This window comes from Mus pahari, chromosome 1 (genome assembly GCF_900095145.1).
Source record: "Mus pahari chromosome 1, PAHARI_EIJ_v1.1, whole genome shotgun sequence".
NCBI classification, from domain to species: domain Eukaryota; kingdom Metazoa; phylum Chordata; class Mammalia; order Rodentia; family Muridae; genus Mus; species Mus pahari.
This window is the reverse complement of record NC_034590.1, coordinates 52,042,907-52,059,630: the sequence shown is the minus strand read 5'-3', so window position 1 is coordinate 52,059,630 and position 16,724 is coordinate 52,042,907. Positions and strand designations below refer to the sequence as shown.

Genomic DNA, 16,724 nt, shown 5'->3' with positions numbered 1-16,724 from the left:
GAAGGAAGGAAGGAAGGAAGGAAGAAATTTCAAGGCATGCCTGCACTTCCCAGCACTCAGAAGGCAGAGGCAGGTAGACGTCTCTGAGTTTGAGGCCAGCTTGGTCTACATAGACGTAGCTTTTAAAACATTGTATCAGTTTGTCAGCAGAATGCCTAAAGATGCAGACACATATAGATAGTAAGAAATTTACAATAATGAAACAAATGAGTTTAGTCATTATCTGCAGCTATCTTTCCTTGGTTTTTGTAAATCCTAATAGTTTAGCACAAATGCAATATATAGGACTTGCATATTGTATATTGTATCTCTGGGCATTTTCACTGTATGTGTCCTTTAACCCACATCTCTCCACCAGTTTCCTCTAGATATGAATATTTAAATTTTATAAAGATCCCACGTATAAGATCATGCAGTAATAATTTACTGTGTCTGGCTTGTTTCACTTAGCATAATGTCCGTAAATGGAAAGATCTGGTTCTTTTTACTGGGCTGATTCCTATTCTGATGTGCATTTCCACTCTTTCTCCTGACAGCTTATTTTCATATCTAGCTATTGTGGATCATGCAGCAATGAACAAGGGAAAGTAAATAGCTTTAGGAAGTTATTTATTAATTTTCTTTGGGTATATGTCAGAATAGATATTTCTGGGTCATGAGGTAACTTTTAGTATCTTTTTAAACCTTTGTACTGTTTTCCATATTGTTTTAACAGTTTGAATTTACTCCTTCTTAAAAGTGGGTAAGACAGAAGACAGGGTTGGAAGAGAAAACAAATTAACAAGAGCCCACCATAGTGGAACATGTAATCCGAGTATTTAGGAAGTAGGTCTAAGTAGGTGGATCGCGAGTTCAAGGTCAGCTTCTCCTACACAAATTTGGCGGCGGTTTGAAGCCAACCTGGGCTATGTAAGGTCCCAACTCAAAAAACCTAAAAATTACAAAAATAGAAGATCAGGCATCACTGTGCATTCCTGGTGGCAGCTACCCACTAGAACTGAAGCTTCACCCTCAGGCATGTCTGCTGAAGTATCTGAGCTTGCGACCGATTAACGACAGTCAGCAGTGGAAGAACCGCCGAAGTTTCACAAGAATAGAGGGTCAGATCCAAAAGAAGAGGCCCACAGACGCTTCGCCTGGTTTACCGGAACTAGCAAGCCTCGGCTGTCTTCAAACGTCACAAAATTTCTACCATGCCACAGACTGGGCTTCAGGCGCCTTTCCCTACAGTAGAAAAAACAAACAAACAAACAAACAAAACAAACAAACAAACAAAAACCCAAAGCCTTACTACGACGGAAGCCAGGTAGTTTGCCCTAATCACCTGACCCGTCAGCTGCATTCTGATTGGGCTTTGGTAGTACGTGCTCGGGTGATACCGCCCCAGCAGCTCTAGGGGCGGGTCCAGAAGCCAGAGGCCACGGTATTGGTTAGGTTCTTCAGGGCTCATCCAATCAGAATCACCCTTCTTGCGGCGCGAAGCGTGCGGCGCGGGGCGCAGGACGTCGGCGCGCGGAGTTTGGATGGTGGTTCCGCTCGGCGGGACCTAAGCCTGAGTGAGGTGAGTTGGGACCGCGCTGGGTTGTGGTGGCTCCGCCGACTAACAGAGCCCGAGGCCTTGGCCATCTCACCAGTCATCCGCCCCAGGTCCTCCAAGCCTCGCTTGTGGCGAGAAGCCCGGACCGGAGTAGAGACCCGGTGACCCAGAAGAGACCCATATCTGGCAGCCGAGGCTCGAGTCTCACTGTCCACACATTCCTTAAGGTGTAGGACCTTGATTATTGTCTGTCCTACGCGAGACATTAGCTCATCTGCCTCCCGTAGTGTGTGTAATGCTGCAACGACCCCTCGTAGCAATGCATGCTTTCGAGACGCTAGAAGAGGTGGAGGTGCCCTGGTTTTAGCCGGAGAAGCCGGAGCTCACACCTCGTTTGCCGAAAGGGCACGCGGGCTTGGGTGGCGGATGAGAGAGATTTGAATAAGACCTGCCCAGCTCTGAAGCCTATCTCACTGCCCCAGGCTTCCTCCCAGTCCCTCTTAACTGTCATAGGTTGCCCTGTGACTGAGAGGAACCGGCCTTCCACCTGCCATCTCCCGATGCCTCCTATAAATACACAGCTCTCCTACCTCAGCAGGGGGCAGGGGTGGGAAAGACTGATTTGAGAGAAGGCAAGATAGAGGAGGAGAGAGGCAGACGCTCGGGGAGTAATACGTTTAATTGGATCTGTGGTGGAGATTGGAAGGATCTTCTTGCCTCATCCATCCAGTGCTGAGTTGACATCACACCGGCTTGAATCAACATTTTGTTAGCCTGACTGCTATTCTGTTTGAATGTCACTTTAATTTTGCTTGGATGAAATGGGAGTTTTAGGTTCCCAAGATAGGGATTTAGTACCAGTTTGTTTGTTTTGGCTCTTGTAGTCCAGGCTGGCCTCAAACTTGTAGAGCTGAGGGTGACTTTGGACTCCATAATCTTTTCAGCCTCAACCTCTCAAGTACTGGAGTCACAGACCCATGTCACTATCCCTGTTATTTAAAATGTATATATTCTGAAATGTGTACTTTTAAAAGAGACTCGCACAGAAGAGGAAGCACAGAATCTCAGCACTCAGGAAGCAGAGGCAGGCAAATCTCTGAGTTCAAGGCCAGCCTGGTCTACTGAGTAAATTCCAGGACAGCCAGGGCTACACAGAGAAACCCTGACTCAAAACCACCCCCAAATAATATTAATAATAACAATAACAATAATAATAATAGCTAGAGTGACAGAAAGACATTATAAATGTAATGAGCATTTTCTCTGTGTAGCCCTGGCTGTCCTGGAACTTACATTGTAGACCAGACTGGCCTCGAACCCAGATTCCACTGCCTGAGTGCTGGGATTAAAGGCTATGGCTGCCACTGCCAGATAGAATGTAGCATCTTAAACTTGGTTGAGGGACATGCTATATTTTCTATATTTTTACTTTTTGTCGGGAATAGAGATATGAATATGTTCTTGTTCATTTTTGTGCAAGTGTGTGTGTGTGTGTGTGTGTGTGTGTGTTAATGTGCAAGAAGACCAGAGGTACCTTCTGCAGTTGTCTTCCATCTTAGTGTTTGGGGCATTCTCACTGAACCTGGAACTTGTTGATTAAACTAGCAAGCCTCCCAGGGCTGGCATAGATGCACATTATCACTCCTGACTTTCTAAGTAGGTTCTGGAGATCTGAAATCAGGTCCCCATGTTCATACTACAAGCACTTTACTGACTGAGCCATCTTCCCAGGCCTTTTCTGTCGTAAGGTTCAAAGTAAGTGAAAAATTATCTGTATAATCTAGTACCTAAAAAGCCTCTGAGTATCTTGCTTTCCTGTAGAATAAGACCAGTTGCCACTAGGAATGGTGGTTCACACTTGTGACCCCAACACTTTGAATGAGACAGGAGAATGGAAAGTTAAGAGCAGCCCTATAAGGACTATCTCAAAAGCAAGCTACTTCCCAGAGCAGGCCTGTAATCCACACACACAGAAGGTGGAGACGGAAGGATCAGGGCTTGAAAGTCTTCCTAGGGTGCATAGTGAATTTAAGACTGGTCTAGACTATATGAGACCCTGTCTCCAAAACCCATACAAACATTAAAATGCTCATTACATTTATAATGTCTTTCTGTCGCTCTGGCTATTATTATTTTTGTTATTATTAATAATATTATTTGGGGGTGGTTTTGAGTCAGGGTTTCTCTATGTAGCTCTGGCCATCTTGGAATTTACTCAGTAGACCAGGCTGGCCTTGAACTCAGAGATTTGCCTGCCTCTGCTTCCTGAGTGCTGAGATTAAAGGTGTGCACCACTACTGCCTGACTCATAACAAAATTTTAACAGTATTTTTTATTTGTGTGTGAGCTTGATGGGATCAGAGAACAACTTGCAGTTCTCTGCCATAGTGTGGGGCCGGGGGATTCGACTCGGGTTCTCAGGCTTGGCCAGCATTCTTACTGCCTAAGCCAACCAAATGGTCCTATTTTTGTTTTTCACAAGTTCTTACCACATTTAGTTATATATAGATTTCTCTTAGGTAATTGTTTACAATGTACTCATACTTGAGTGGTTCACATTTTGTAGTTTAATATTCTATGTAGCACACAAGCACTCTAACTATGAACTATACCATCAGCTCTTGGTTTTTGAAACAAGGTTTTATTATATAGCTCAGGTTGGCTGTGACCTGGCTATCCTTGCTTCAGCCTCCTGAGTGCTGGGATTATAGTTTTATGTGACCACACCAGCTCTTTGTATGTTCTGTTGATTTTTTTTTTTTTTTTTTTTTTTTTTTTTTTTTTTTTTTTTTTTTGCTTTTTTGCTTTTGTGGTACTGGGATTTGAACCTACAGTCTGGTGCATGCCAGGCAAGTGTTTTACCACTACTGAGTTACAATCTAGTAATTGATAATGTTTCTAAGATTCGTTTGGGCTAGAGAGATGGTTCAGTTGTAAAGTACTTTATTTCACAGGCATGAAGACCAAAGTTTCAGAACCCACAAAGAAAAGCCAGTTCAGTGGCACAAACCTGTAATCTCATCAGAGATGAGCCAGGAGTCTGCTGGCCAGCCAGTCTACAGTCTAGCCAAATTGGTGAACTCGAGGTTCAGCAAGAGGATACCTAATGTTGACTTCTGGCCTCCTAACTCGAATCTCGAATGTATGCATGTGCATGTTTTCTCTCTCTCTCTCTCTCTCTCTCTCTCTCTCTGATATGCCTTAAAAATGACACTATTCACAAAGTTATTTAAATAACAAATTTTAACTGCATCTCATAGTTTATTGCATTTATTCATTGTATTTCATACGTGTTTTACCTGCATGTGTGTATGTGCACCACATTCATGCTTGGTGCCCACCGAGGTCAGAAATGGGTATTGAGTCACCTGGAACTGGAGTTCTGAATGGTGGTGAACCACCGTGTTGGGGCTGGGACTCAAACCTAGGTCCTCCGCCAAGGCAATAAGTTCTCTTTACTTCTGAACCATCTCTCTAGTTCCCTTTATGTAATTTTCTAAAAAATGTATTTTACATTTATGGGTAGTTTGTTAGCATGTATGTCTGTGTACCTAGAGTGTGCCTGGTGTCCTTCGGGGTCAGAACAGGGCATCAGATTCTCTGGAACTAGAGTTACAAATGGTAGTGAGCTGTAATGTTGGTGCTGGGGATCAAACCTGTGTCCTCTGGAAGAATAGAAAGTGCTCTTAGCCACCGTGTCTTTAGCTTTGATTTTCATACCTTAAAAATATTTTATTAATAAATTAAAATATTGTGTTATGTGACTATACCAGTTTTTATTTTATTGTGAGAAGCACACCTGACATCTTCTCTCTGAATGGACTGGTTGTCCATTTGCTTTGAGACGGGGTCTCACTGCATAGCCCAGGCTGGCCTTGACCTCTGTATGCTCTCCAATTTCTCTGGTGAATAATACAGTAAGGGGGAAGTGCTGCACTGCAGATCTCAGACACTCCCATCTTCCACTCAGAGAGCTAATCAGATAGGATCTGCTCGTTTCCTTGCGTATGGCAGGTGTACTGCACTGTGACTGGACTTATGTAGTACTGGCTGTTTGGCTTAGCAGAACGTCTTCAGGGTTCGTGTATGTTGCTTGCTGTAGGATTGCCGTCTTTTTAAAGGCTAATATGCCATTTTGTGTGTGTACCACTGTACAGGAGCTCTCCTTTCTTGCCCCTCCATGCCCATATCATACTTCATTTCTGTCTTACTATTAGGTCGGGCTGCCCTCATATTCTCAGTGATCCTACTGCCTCAGCTTCTTGAGCACTGGGATTACAAGCATGCACCACCATGCCTGGCTCCACATCTTCCTTTCATCTGCTTCAGACTCTAACCACAAATAGGGAACCCCGATATTACCCACAGCTGTCTAACCTGGCTGCAAATCAGATTTGCATGTTAGGGTTTTCTTTTGTTTTGTTTTTTGAGTAGTTCAGTAATTTGCTAAGGCAACTCATAGACCTCAAGGAAATCCAGACATCTGCTTTCTAGGTTATAGTTTGTTTTTAAAAGGGTACATTTCAGGAAAGTGGAAAAATTAACATAGTACAAGGGATGTGAGACGAGGTAGAGCCTCCATACCCCAGCGCAGGAGTTCTTCAAGCCTGCCCTTTTCAGGGTTTGTGCAGGCTTCATTGCTGAAATGTGGTTGAGTATATCATTGTCACTGGTGACTAAGTCACTCTTCCCAGTCTCCCCCTTGGCAGCAAGAGTGTACTAACGTACAAGTGGTTGAAGTCAGGAGTATACATACGTTATTTTACTTTAAAATGCTAATGTTAAGTGGCTACTCTTCCACCACCGTACTGATCTCTTGCTGCTCCACATCCTTGCTAATCTATATATACATGTGTGTATGTTATATATACACATATTTTAAGAAATTTTTTGGAGGCGGGGTCTCATGTAGCCAGAGATAGCCTTGACTCACTCTTGCAAGTACAGGAGGTATAGGCATGCACCCAGCTCCTTCATTGTTGTTTGCATTGTACTGTGAGGGTGCAGTGGTCAAGGGGAAAAAACCAAACAAACAGAAAATTTCGCCCATCTCCTTGTTTTTTGATAGAAGGTCTTAATCTATAGCCCAGGCTGGCTTGTCACTCATTATGTGCCAACAGTCTTCCTGCCTTAGCCTCCTAAGTGCTGGGGTTACAGGAATGTGCCACTATGCCCAGCTTTGAAGGTGCCATTGTTAATTTTGTTTAATAAATCTCTTGAAGGTTTTAGTTATTTTGTAATTATACCCTAGAGACTTTATTATTTGTCTTTCATACTTAGGCCTTTGGTTTCTTTCATTTAGATGAGTTTTATAATTTTTTAAATTTTAATTAGTGTGTGTGTACACGCGTGTGTGCATATGAGCACGCATGTACTGCAAATAGGGTATTCTGTGTCATAGGCTTTCCTCAGATTTGCCAGATAGTCAAGAACAACTGAACTTTTTATCTTCCTGCCTTACTTTCCAAGTCCTGAGGTTGCAGGTGTGCACTCTGTTCACTAGCGGTTGAACACGGGGCTTTGTGCATGCTGGGCTTGCGTTCTACCCGCAGAGCTACACCCCAGTGTCGGTATAAATACTTTCTGCCTGAGGAAGCTCCAGGTCTAGCACCAGTAATCAAAGTGACTGCTCTCACCTCGTGCTCAACAGTGCCATCATTATAGATCGTGGATGGGGTTATGCTTGTTGAACCAGAGTTTCATTGTGTAGCTAATGTTCTTTTTTTTTGGGGGGGGGGTTGTTTTTTGTTTTTTTGTTTTTTGAGACAGGGTTTCTCTGTATAGCCCTGGCTGTCCTGGAACTCACTTTGTAGACCAGGCTGGCCTCGAACTCAGAAATCCGCCTGCCCCTGCCTCCCGAGTGCTGGGATTAAAGGCGTGCGCCACCACGCCCGGCGGTGTAGCTAATGTTTTTATGTCTTTCTGTATCTTGCAGAGCAAATCTCACCTAGTATTGTTTTTCATGACTATGTTGGCTGTTTTTTCTATTTTGTATCTATTATAATTTTACATCCAGGGTGTTGATACAAGTGCTTGTCATTCCTCAAGCCTGACAGCCTGAGTTTGGGTTCCCAGACCCACAAAAGCACATGCAGTGGTGCAAGTGTCCCACTTCTCAGTGCAGTCCTGAGACGGGGAGGTGGAAACAGGAGAGTCTAGAAGCTTGTAGGCCAGCCTAGCCTAGCCCACACTGTGGTGGGGAAAACCTGTCTCAAGCAAGGTGGGAAGGCAAGGTGCCAGTAACTGAAGGTTGTCCTCTACCTCCACACACGTGCCACGTTGATGCAGCTCGGTGTGCACACAGATCCACTATTAAGTTCCCCCAGAAAAAGAAAACTGAGAATTTTGATTGGAATTTTATTGTCATAGATCAGTTTGGGATCTTGGCATCTTGAGAATATTGCTTTCAAAATAAATATTGCTTTTCACATTTTCACAAATGTGGCTCATTTGTCCATTATTTAATTTTGTAAAAATTACTTAATAGTTTCTTGAATATATATGGCCATAGTTTGTCATATATTTTTGGAGGGTACTTAAATGTTGATGCCACTGAAATCGATTTTTGTTCTTTATTTTCTAGTTGTCCATCAGTGATACATAAAAAGAATGTTTTGTGCTGATATCTTTTCTAACAGTTCTTCATAAAACTGCTGTACCAAATTACTGCAACTTGGTTGCTTAAATAACAGCTTTGTCTTACAGTTCAGTACTTCAGAAGTCTGGATGGGCTTACCTGGAATAAGGATTAAGGGCTTTTCAGAGCTGCGTTTGTTCCTACCGGCTCTAGGGAAAACATGCTCATCGCATTTGTCAGCTGCTTACAGATGACCATATCCCTGGCTTGAGATTTCTTTCATTATCAAAGCCAACAATCTTGGGTGGAATCCTTAAGTTGTCAGCTATCTGGTCTGCCACCAGATTTTTCTCTCCCACTTAAAAAGACACTCGTGGTTACATTGGCCCCACCTGCACAGTCCAGGAAAGTCTTTCTGTAGTTTTGTTTTGTTTTGTTTTATTTTGTTTTTTCTTCTCACCTTAATTTTTCACCCTAAAGACCCTGTTTAAAAAGCATTTTAATACCTCAGATATGTTTGGCAAACTTCTTAAAATAAGATTTCAAAATTAAGTCCTGAGTTTGGAAATGATTTTTGGGCCAGATGTGGTCAGGCACACCTTGAGTCCTACTTCTTGGGAAGAAGGGCAGGAAAGTGTCAGTGAATTTGCCATCAGCCTGGTTGACATAATGAGTTCTAGACCAGCCACGGCTATGAGACTCCACAGCTTCCGACACCTATTACTCCAGTTCCAGGGGATCTGATGTCCTCTTCTGACCTCCATGGGCATCCTGCTTGTGGTGCACATATGTAAACGCTCATACACATAAAACAAGCAAATTTTTTTTTAAAAGAGAAACAAGTTAAAACAAAAAATGAAACTCGTGAGTTTATAAAACCACTAACCAAAATCAGAACAAAAATGCACTAACATAAATGTTTTAGTCATTCTGGGGTTTTTTGTTTGTTTGTTTGTTTTTTAAAGATTTACTTATTATAAGTACACTGTAGCTGTTTTCAGATGCTCCAGAAGAGGGCGTCAGATCGCATTACAGATGGTTGTGAGCCACCATGTGGTTGCTGGGATTTGAACTCAGGACCTTCTGAAGAGCAGTTGGTGCTCTTAACCACTGAGCCATCTCTCCAGCCCCCTCTGGGTGTTTTGTTTGTTTGTTTTTTGTTGTTGTTGTTTGTTTTTATTTCTGTTTTGTTTTTGTTTTTGAGACAGGTTTTCTCTGTGTAGCCCTGGCTGTGCTAGAACTCACTCTGTAGAGTAGGTTGGTCTCAAACTCAGATTCACCTGCCTCCACTCCTAAGTGCTGAGGTTAAAGGCGAGTTGCTACCAGCCAGTGGTTATTCTGTTTTAGGATGATCCACCATCAGTAGTTCTCCATTACCACACGACCAGACAGTCACAGCTTGAAAGGATTAATGTGTAGACCTCTGTGGGTAAGCAGAGTATGGGGCATTATTCTGGGTTAAGCGTTTTCATAGTTTAATCTGAAGATTGTTTTAGGTGCTGGACACACAACCGTACACTTTGTAAATGTTGATGGCTTTGCTTCTCTCTCCCCAGATACCTGTCATTTGTCTGCTTCTCCATTTGGCTCAAGTTGTAATGCATGTCCTCTGAAAGCAGAGCGTGGGAGTGGGGCCCACAACTGTTGTACTGAAGACAAACCTTTCTAAGCGCATTGTAGACCTGTTTGTTTTAATGTACACTCCTTCTGTCAGGACAGGGATTTCCTTCCATTCATTGTTTTTTGTTTCACCATTTATTGTGGATGGATTTTTATGTTTATTCTGTGGCTTTTGAGGAAGTGACCATAGTGTTTGTTGGTTTGTTTTGTTTTGTTTGCTATAATCTAGTGTTGTGGTGAGTTATCTTAGTTGATTGCCTAATGGTGAACTAGCCTTGCAGTCTTAAAACAACAGAATCTGGTTTTATATGTAGCTAAACTTCCTTCACATCTAATCTACATCTATGAATGAGAATTAGCTTGTGTGTTTATGGTTGCACTGGATTGCAGTGTTCACTGATGGGACGAAGGTGTTAAGCAGGAGAAGATGATCTGTACTTTGGGGTTGTCTATATGAAACTGGAGTGCTTTGTTGTTATAAATGCCCAGAACACTCTTTGTTCTTCTTCTTCCCTCTCTTCCTTTTTTTTTTTTTAAAGGCAGGATCTTAAATGATAATTCAGACTGCCTAGAACTCACTGTAGCCAAAGTGGACCTTAAACTGAGCAGCAGCCCTCATTCAGCTGCCAAGGCATTGGCCATAGTGCCCAGTACTTTTAGTTTTTGTGAGACAAGATCTCATACACCCAGGTTGACCCTGAGTTCTGTATATAGCTGAGGCTTGCCTTGAGTTCCTGCTCTACCTGCCTCAGTCCCCCACTAACTCTAGTTATTTAATATTTTATTGAAGACTTAAGACAGTGAAACCAAGAAAGAGAAATTATTAACAAGGCTTGGAAAATAGAAAAAGTACTACTCCCCTTACCTGCAGATGATATGGAATTTATCTAGAACACATAAAAATAATCTAAATAACTAAAACAAAAAATAATTTAGCCCAGCCCAATGGTACATGCCTATAATTTAAGCAGTCAGAGGTGACTGCCTGAGAATTAGATTTAAGGTCATCTGTGGTGACAATTTTGGAGTTTTGGTTTCTTTAAAAAACACAGAAATATAAGAATATGTTTTTGGTTTAATCCCAGATGTAGGAAGGTGGGGCTGCTTCCGATTGTCCACATCAGCTGAGCCTGATTTGCCTTATACTTTATCGGGTGTGATTTTGCCAGCTGCAAATAGTTTCTGTGGTTGTGTGATGTTTGGAATTCTGGGGACATTTAGAGGGTATATAAATGTTCGGGCCCTGAGAGGTAGGATGGGTTGTTGGTTGTTAGTCACAGTTTACTAAGTGGTCATCTACAAAGAAGAAACAATAAGGAGAAATTAGATGTAAGAATAGCAAAGCTCAAACTTGCCTCAAGTAATGTGATGCCCCAATCAGCAGGAAGTAGTCTAATGATAAAGTTGCCTCTCTTTCTGACCTCTGACTTTGTTCAGGGATCCCTTTCCTGTCCTCTCTATCTTTTTTTCTCTTATCTAGTGTTAGGGGGCTGAAAGGGTGGGAAAAAGAAGAACCCACCATGTAGCAAACACCCGGCTGCAGTCATTCTCAGCTACATGGTGAGTTGGAGGCCAATCCTGACTGTTTGAAACTGTCTGCACAGCTGCACATGCAGAGGAAGAGTTCAGTAAGACAACACAGTACAACATACAATACTATACAACACACAACACTATACAACACACAACACTATATAATACACAACACTACAACACACAACACTATATAACACTCAACACTATAATACACAACACTATACAACACAACAAGCACTATATAAAACACAACACCATACAACGCACAACACTATATAACACACAAACACTGTATAACACACAACAGTATACATTCAACATACAAACCAGAGTTTAGTAAGAAACAGTATACATTTAACACACAAACCAGGCATTTAACAACTAAGACTACATAAGGAAGGGATAGTCTCATAGTAAAACAAAAGTATTAAAACATTTAGGAATATTAAAACATAAATGAAATCTTTAAAACTCTGCTAAATGTTACAAAAGTTGCAAGGTACGTTTCCCAGGATAGAGTAACCTAACAGCCAGAGAGCATAGGGTTTACAGAACTTAACACACACCATAGCTGCAAGGGAGCCGGGTGTGGTGGAGCACGCCTTTAATCCCAGCACTCAGGAGGCAGAGGCAGGCAGATTTCTGAGTTCGAAGCCAGCATGGTCTACAGAGTGAGTTCCAGGACAACCAGGGCTATACAGGGAAACCCTGTCTCGAAAAAACAAAAAACAAACAAACAAAAAGATAGCTGCAAGGTTTTCTTTCTGGTGCTAGAAACGGTGATTCTAAAGTTCACATAGAACAAACAAAAAACAAAACCATGAAACCAGGTCTGGTGTCATACAGCTGTAGTTCCAGCACCTGAATCTATAACTGGTAGAAGGGAGGAAGTAATAGATCACATCAGAGACCTATGAAATATAGAAAATAAAGCAGTTAAGAAATAGACAAGACCAAGAGTCTTTTCTTTGAAAAGATGTGGAGGTCAGAGGACAACTTGAAGTAGTTCCTTCTATCATTTGGGTTCTGAGACTCTAAGGTCATTAGACTCGGTGACAAGTACCTTTAACCTGAAAAGATGTTTTTTAAATTGACAATCGTTTAACTAGATGAACTAGGAAAGTGTCTTAGTTACGTACGTTTCTATTGCCATCACAAAACACAACCAAGGCAACTTATTAAAGGAAGCACTTAATTTGGGGGCTCATGGTTCCAGGGGTAGTAGAGAGCATGCCCATCATTTCAGGAAGCATGGCAGCAGGTAAGCAGGCAGGCATGGTGCTGGAGCAGTAGCTGTGAGCATTCATCTGCAAGTTGGAAGCTGAGGGGATGGGGAGAGAATGAATGGTATGGACTTTGGAAATATCAAAACTAGTGACACATTTCCAACAAGGCCACACCTCCTAATTTTCTCAAGCAGTTCTACCAAATGTGAACCAAGAATGCAAATATATGATCCTATGGGGCCCATTCTCCTTGAAGCCCTACAGAAAAAGGAAATTCAGATAACTAAGGAACTATTATAACTGATTATAAAATTAAAGGATTTTTATTCTTTTTTTTAAAAAGATTTATTTCTAAGTACACTGTAGCTGTCTTCAGACACACCAAAAGAAGGCATCAGATCTTATTACAGATGGTTGTGAGCCATCATATGGTTGCTGGGATTTGAACTTGGGACCTTTGGAAGAGCAGTCAGTGCTCTTAACCACTGAGCCATCTCTCCAGCTTGGGATTTTTATTCTTTTATTGATAGTACAGGCCTATAACTTCAGGTACACGGGAGGTTGATACAGGAAAATTGTAGGTTCAAGGTCAACCTACGGTATAGAGTAAGTTTACAGTAAGCTTGAATAACTTAATAACAGCTGTCTCAAGTTAAAAAGTGAAAAGGTGGGCTGGAGAGATGGCTTAGCGGTTAAGAGCACCAACTGCTCTTCCTAAAGGTCCTGAGTTCAAATCCCAGCAACCACATGGTGGTTCACAACCATCCTAACAAGACCTGACACCCTCTTCTGGAGTGTCTGAAGACAGCTACAGTGTACTTACATATAATAAATAAACAAATCTTAAAAAAAAAAAAAGTGAAAAGGTTAGTTGGATGTAGTTCAGTGGCAGTATACTTGACTGGAAGATACACTCCCCTAGCTTCTGTCCCCAGTGTTAGGTGGGACAAAGAAATAAGATGCTTTTTATAAAAATATGATGAACAGCTATACGCTGACAACTGTGATTTGATTGTGTCCCCTGAAGAGTTGATGTAGGGGCTGGCGAGATGGCTCAGTGATTGAAAGCACTGACTCCCCCTCTAGGACTCAGTACCTACATGGTGCCTCACAACAACCTGAACTCCAGTTCCAGAGAAGCCAATGCCCTTTTCTGGTTTCTTTGGGCATCAAGAATGAACATGACAGACCTGCAGACAAAATATTCATATGCAAAAAAACTTTAAAAATCTTTAAAAAGAAAACTCAGGTGAAGGCACTTTAATTCTCCAGTGTGAGTGTTGAGGGTGGGAGCTAGCTGAGAGTGTCAGCATTATGGAAAGAGACCTCATGACTCATGAAGGTCTTTCTCATGGGACTGTGTCCACTGCGTTTTCTCTTTTCTGCATGAGCCCCTTTCCATCTTGAGAGCCAGCAGACATTGAACAGACACTAGAGCCTTGCTCTTTGACTTCCTGCTTCTCATAATTATAAGCTAAAACCAACCTTTCTTTTATCAGTTACCCAGTTTCAGGTACTCTGTCACAACAGAAAATAACTCATTTAATAATGTAAATCAAATGTGTAAGTTCTAAAAATAATAACTACTAGAACAGGTAAAGAAAATTTGGGGCTGGTAAGATGGTTCAGCGGGTAAGAGCACTGACTGCTCTTCCAAAGGTCCTGAGTTCAAATCCCAGCGACCACATGGTGGCTCACAACCACCCATAATAAGATCTGACACCCTCTTCTGGCACGTCTGAAGTCAAATGGAAAATTCGTGCAGACTTATAATAAGTAGATCAGATCCTTAATCAGGAATGTCCTTAGACACCAAGAAAAAAAAATCTCAGGATCAGACGGCTAGTGATTTGTACTGTAAGTTAAAGAATTAACTGTAGGCACAGGCTAAAGTTCAGGTTTTTTTCCTCATGAGAGCCTTGTGTGCAATTGCTCCAAGGCTAGTGCCTCTTGTTGTTAGAGTATGCAGCCTGTGTGTGCTGTCCTAAGGGACCATGGAGACAGTGTGGCTATAAATGCATCTGATCTAATTCTGTCACTGACATAGGCTTCAGACATGTATGCAGGTTGCCCTTGGGTACAGTGACTAGGTTTTCATGTCCATCATAACCAAGATGCAGAATAAGCACATTTGATTAAGAACACATTTGATTATATGAGCCAAGTTCAAACTTCCTGGATGCCAAAAGATCCACATCTCACAAGTTTCATATAGATTAATTTGAAGATATGGTAACTGAAGTTGCTTATCTTTAGTGACTTTTGGGTCAGATGTCACCAGTGGTGGTGCCCTGGACAAGGGGTAGACCCTGTACTCCTAAGGGCCTCCACTGTGTTGAGTCCACACCCTATGTCTTAATTAGGGTTTTCCTGCTATGAACAGACACCATGACCAAAGCAACTCTTAGAAGAACAGCTTACAGGGTCAGAGGTTCTGTCCATTATCAACTAGGCAGGAGCATGGCAGAGCCCAGGCAGGCATGGTGTAAGAGGAAACAAGAGTTCAACATCTTGTTCCAAAGGCAAACAGAAGACTGACTTCCAGGCAGCTGAGATGAGGGTTTTAAAGCCCACGCCAACAAGGCCATACCTTCTCATAGTGCCAATTCCTGGGACATACATATTCAAACCACCATACCCTACCAAATCATGTTCACTAAGAAATCTCACATCGAGTTAAAAAAATTAACACTAAAATCATCTTCAAGCTGTACCACAAATCATATATATGTTAAGAGGTCAACATAGAATATATAAAGAACTATAGCTTAGCAAATTAGAAATATCCAGTTTGAGCCGGGCAGTGGTGGTGCATACCTTTAATCCCAGCACTTGGGAGGCAGAGGCAGGCGGATTTCTAGTTCAAGGCCAGCCTGGTCTACAAAGTGAGTTCCAGGACACCAGGGCTACACAGAGAAACTCTGTCTTGAAAAAACAAAAACTTGAAAGGGCATGGGTGGGTTGAGAATTTAACTTAGTGGTTACACTCTTTGTAAATCATTAGGGAAAAAAGTAAAAACCAGGTGAGATAATTTCATATCCATTAGAATGGGTATCATATTACAAGAGGAAGAGGGGGAAGCAGGGGAGGAGAAGGAAGAGGAAGAGAGAGGAAAAGCTAAAAAGTAGCAAGTGTTGCTAAGGATGCTGAAGATTTGGAAGCCTTGTTAATTATTGGTAGCAGAGTAAAACTGGCATTCCGGAGGACAGGAGACAGTAGTATGACAGTATGATAGTTGCTTAAATGATAAAAAGAGATTTGCCGTGTGCTCCAGTAAATCCATTTCTGGGATTTCTCCAAGACAGTTGAAATTAAGACTTCAAAGGTAATGGTTAATTAATTTATTTTAAAAACTAATAAATTTATTTATTATTTTCTGTGTATGATGGTTTTATTTGAATCTATGTATGTGCACCATGTACATGCCTGGTGCCAAAGCATCAGATCCCTTGAGCTTGTGTTATTAATGGTTGTGAGCCACTGGGGGGGGGGGTGTCTCAGGGTCCAGAGTCAAGTCCTCTGCAGAGCAGCACTTGCGCTTAACAGCTGAGCCATCTCTTCAGCCCTGTGATAGTTGATTTAGTCGTTAGTTACGTTGGATTGGAAAGAGCCTTGGGTACTAGTAAAGTAAACTCTGGGCCTGTCTGTAACAGTGTTTCCTGAGATCCTAAGGGATCTGGCCTAGTCAGTAGATGAACTAGCTTTGTAGACCAGGCTGACCTCAGACTCAACAGACATCCACCAGCCTCGGCCTCCTGAGTGGTGAGATTAAAGGTGTGTGCTACAGTGCCCGACCCAGGAAATTTTTTCTTAATTACCATATCATTTGCAGTGGGAAGACCCACTTTTAATCTCGATTTTTGAGGTGGGAGGTTAAAATTTAAATCTGGGCCAAACCTTCTCCTGGCAGCCTGTATAAAGGACATGGAAGAAGGAAGCGTCTGCTCTTTACCTGCTTGATCTTGCTGGCAAGGTCATTCCTTCACTGGCGTTAGAGCCTACGTCTTCAGGATTTTGATGTGTACTGAAGACTAGCAGAGACATCCAGCCTTTGGACTGAACAACTAATGTTTTTTCGGTTTCAGGCTTTTGGGTTTTTTTTTTTTTTTTTTTTTTTTTTTTTTTTTTTCTGGTGGTTGCAAAGAGCATTTGTTGAGTTAGCCAGGCCACAGCCTTTAAATCATTACATAAATCCCTTTTATATGTACGTATAGACCATTCTGTACA

The 16,724-nt window shown here is 42.0% G+C and overlaps 1 protein-coding gene and 1 pseudogene across 1 annotated transcript in view; both read left to right on the top strand.

The window, feature by feature from the left end:
- Positions 1-1,490: 1,490 nt before the first annotated feature.
- Blm (BLM RecQ like helicase) overlaps positions 1,491-16,724 on the top strand; it is an 88,445-nt gene continuing 73,211 nt past the window's right edge. Inside the window, exon 1 of the mRNA XM_021193780.1 lies at positions 1,491-1,561. The gene's annotated coding sequence lies outside the window, so the exon portion shown is untranslated. The remainder of the gene's footprint in view (positions 1,562-16,724) is intronic.
- Positions 14,375-14,502, top strand: LOC115062829 (annotated as a pseudogene).